Raw genomic sequence first — 4,404 nt, forward strand, 5'->3', positions numbered from 1 at the left:
CAAAATAAATGCTGGCAGTGATGTGGGGAAAAAAGAACCCTTCTCCACAGTTGGTAGGAATGTAGACTGGTGCAACTACTGTGGAAATCAGTGTGTAGATTTCTCAAAACACTGAAACTAGTGGTTAGATTTGACCTAGGTGTTCTCCTTCTTGGTATCTTCCAGAAAGAATTAAAAGCATCATACCACAGCAATATATGCACATTCATATTTATATCAGCAGTTTGTAATATCTAAATCTTAAAAACACCACAAATTCTCATCAACTAATGAATGCTGAAAGATATTTTTTATCTGATATGAGTACTTCTCTGCCATTTAATGAGTGGATAAAGAAGATGGAAGTGTTTTTCTGTTTGTTTGTTTGTCCGTCTGTCTTTATCCAATAGAACACTTCTCTGCCATGAAGGATACTCTTGAGACATTACTGAGTAAATGGGTGCACCTTGAGACCATAACCTTAAGTAAAATAAATCACACATACATATGTAAATATCATATTGTTTCTCTGTTATGAGATACTGAAAGTGTAAAGACCAAAATGTATAATACATATTGAGAAATGGGAAAATAATGTTCAAATAAGAAAAGAAACAAGAGAGGGAAAGGAAAGTAGGGACCATAAAAATAAGGGGAAGAGAAGGGAAAAGAAGAAGCAGTAAAGTATGCCTTGTGAATGTAAAAATTCCCTATGATAAATGTCATCACTCTGTATATCTAAAATACATCAATAAAATAAAAATAAATAAATAAACAGCAAGTTTAAAAAAATAGAAACGCACAGCTAAAATTCAAAATATACCTAATACTCAAAGAAATTCTGGGGTGGGGTGCTGCCCATTAGCTCAGTTGTTTAAGTGCCTGCTTAAACAAAGCAGTCAGGCTCAGGATGCTGTGGTTCGATCCCCAGATCCTCATGCCTTATTAAACCTGCCCTTAAGGCCTCCTGAGTGAGCCAAAAAATAATCCTTCAAAGAAATTCCTAGGGGAAAAAAAAGAGAGAAATCAGAATATGTGACTTCAAAACATACTACAGGGCTGGTGAGATAGCTCAGCAGTCTAAGTACCTGCCTGGCAGGCACAGAGATCTAATTTTGATCCTCAGTACTGCAAGCCATGCCAGCCTTGGAAGCCTGGATGTCCCTTACCAGCCACTAAAACCAAGCATTGTAACTGAGACAGGAGGGTCACTGTGAGTCCAAGGTGCACAGGAAGATCCTATACTAAATAAATAAAATACTACAAAGCAACAGTAAGCAAAGAAGCATAGCATCAACATAAAGTCAGACATGACACATAGGCCTATAGAATATAATAAACATTTCAGACCTAAAAACACATAATTACAGCCAAGTGATTTTGATAAAAGTACCAAGAACATACATTGGAAAATAATATTTCTTTCAATTAATGCTCCTTAGGAAACTAGCTATCCACACACAGAAGAATTAATCTAGATATCTCTCATTTACCCTATTCAAAAATTAAGTCAAATTTGAAGACATAAACAGACCACAAACAATGAAATGACCAGAAGAAAACATAAGGAATTCTTCAGGACATTGGTCTTAGCAAAGTTTTTTGTTGTTTTGTTTTGTTTTTACATTTGACGATAACAGCACAAACAACAAAAGCAAAACTTCACAATATAGTCATGTTTGGAGAAGGCGAAAGTTGCCAAACCATCAACAACTAACAGGAGACATCCTACAAATGGGAGTGAATATTTTAAAACTGAATTTGACAAGGGATTAATATCAAGAATACACGAGTCCACCTCCGTGTAAACACAAACACACTCATTTTTTTAAAAATAGGCAATGATTTGAACTGATATTTTTCAAAAGAAAATACACAAAAGGAAAAACATGTATGAAATATTTTCAGCATCACTAATCAACAAAGAAATGCAAATCAATACCACATTCATGAGAATGCGCTGAGAGGTGAAGGACGGGTGGCTGCTTGACCTGCGCATGGCTACCCACTCCTTCGTGCCTACCCAATTGCAACTTAGCCCACTTACCACTTGTAGAAAATGGTGAAAGAAATGACTTATTATGATATTTTGGGGGTCAAACCCAGTGCTACCCAAGAAGAACTAAAAAAGGCTTATAGGAAACTGGCTTTGAAGTAGCTTCCTGATAAGAATCCAAATGAAGGCAAAAAGTTTAAACAGATTTTCAAGCTTAGGAAATTCTCTCTGATGCCAAGAAAAGGGAATTGCATGACAAAGGAGGAAAACAGGCAATTAAGGAGGGTGGAGCAGGTGGCAGTTCTGGATCCCTCATGGATATCTTCAATATGTTTTTTGGAGGAGGAGGAAGGATGCAGAGAGAAAGAAGAGGTAAAAATGTGGTGCATCAGCTCTCAGTTACCATAGAAGATTTATATAATGGTGTCACGAGGAAATTGACTCTGCAAAACAATGTTATTTGTGACAAATATGAAGGCCAAGGAGGTAAGAAAGGAGCTGTGGAGTGCTGTCCCAACTGCTAAGGTACTGGAATGCAAATAAGAATTCATCAAATAGGACCTGGAATGGTTCAGCAAATTCAGTCTGTGTGTGTGGAGTGCCAGGGCCATGGAGAATGCATCAGCCTAAAGACAGATGTAAGAGCTGCAACGGAAGGAAGACAGAGAAAAGAAGATTCTAGAAGTTCATATTGACAAAGGCATGAAAGATGTCCAGAAGATAATATTCCATGGTGAAGGAGACCAAGAACCAGGGCTGGAGCCAGGAGATACTATCATTGTGTTAGATTAGAAGGACCATGCTGTTTTTAGTTGATGAGGAGAAGATCTTTTCATGTGTATGAATATACAGAGTTGAAGCACTGTGTAGTTTCCAAAAGACAATATCCACTCTTGACAACCAAATGATAGTCATCATCTCTCATGAGACAGGAAGATCACTATGAGTCCAAGGTGCATAGGAAGATCCTGCACCAAGTAAATAAATAATATACTATGAAGCAACAGTAAGCAGAGAAGCATAGTATCAACATAAAGTCAGACACAACACATAGGCCTATAGAATATAATGAACATTCCAGAAATAAAGACACATAATGTCAAGCATGGAGACATGAAGTGTGTGCTAAATGAAGGCAATCCAATATATTGTAGACCATATAAAGAGGGTCATCTAATTATTGAATTTAAGGTAAACTTTCCTGAAAGTGGCTTTCTTTCTCCTGATAAACTCTCACTGCTGGAAAAACTCTTACCTGAGAGGAAAAAAAGTAGAAGAGACCAATGAAATGGAGCAGGTACAATTGGTGGACTTTGATCCAAATCAGGAAAGATGATGCCATTATAATGGAGAAGCCTATGGGGATGACAAACATCATCCCAGAAGTGGTGTTCAGTGTCAGACCTCTTAATGGGGCCAGTGAATAATGCTTGCTGCTGGCATGTGGTGTGCAGTAGTGAGTACGCGAAGGACTAGAATCATCATATACTCACTACTCGCTATTGTTTTTGTTTCAATATTCAATTATAGTAGTGTTTTAAAAGTTATATGAAGAATAAACACCAATACAAAAGCTCTGACTTTGCCCTGTATATATGATGACTTCAGTTTGCAAGATGAAGTTTCATGCCTGTAGAAAGTCCCTCACCCTGGTGCCTGTGAGGCCAGGACTTGTCATTGATTTCAGTTGTGTACATGGACAAGCTTAGACTGAAATGCTATATATATATGTGTTGACTTTAGTGTATGACCCTTCATTGTTAAGCTATGGATTAAAACTGTATTTAACTAGCAATCAGAAAAAGGAAACAGTTTGTGGAAGTGTTGGTCTGTCTATAGTTATTTGTATTAAGTAAGACTCATTGTGATGCCTCTGCATTCTACTGCCTCAACTATTACTTGAAGGTGGCATAAAATATAATTTAGTCTGTGATAACAGATACAAATGATACCTTTCTAAAGAAGGGGTTTATCATAATGCTTCTTAAGGGCCTGAATTTCTAGGATTGCAGTCCTTTCTGCTGTGCCATCTTTTTCAATTCAATGAATAGGTGACCCTTTTCATATATATATGAAAAGGGTCACCTATTCATATACACCTATATGTATACACCTATATGTATATATTGACCACTCCTAGTTACATTGTTTTTCCCTTCTCTTTGGACCATGATAAGCACTTGAATTGTGACTTCAGAGCTGAGTAACTTTGAAATTAAAGTGAAGAGACTACACCGAAAAGTAATTTGCATGTGTAATATAAGAAGGTGTTCCATAGGGGTGTTACAGGCTTACTTTAACCCATTTGACTTAATACTCCAAAGTAACTGTAATTTAATGGTAATAGTATAGCAAATTATGATGAATAACTTTACTTCTATGTTTAAAAAAGTCATATGTTCACATGCTTATTCTGGGTATCAGAATTT

General features: G+C 36.7%; 2 pseudogenes; one reads left to right on the plus strand and one right to left on the minus strand.

The window, feature by feature from the left end:
- Positions 1-1,978, minus strand: part of LOC101577706 — a 4,513-nt pseudogene extending 2,535 nt beyond the window's left edge.
- A 60-nt stretch (positions 1,979-2,038) lies between these two features.
- On the plus strand, positions 2,039-3,386 carry LOC105742371 (annotated as a pseudogene).
- The last annotated feature ends 1,018 nt before the right edge of the window (positions 3,387-4,404 follow it).

Source organism: Octodon degus, unplaced genomic scaffold (assembly GCF_000260255.1).
Source record: "Octodon degus isolate 3935 unplaced genomic scaffold, OctDeg1.0 scaffold00048, whole genome shotgun sequence".
Lineage (NCBI taxonomy): Eukaryota > Metazoa > Chordata > Mammalia > Rodentia > Octodontidae > Octodon > Octodon degus.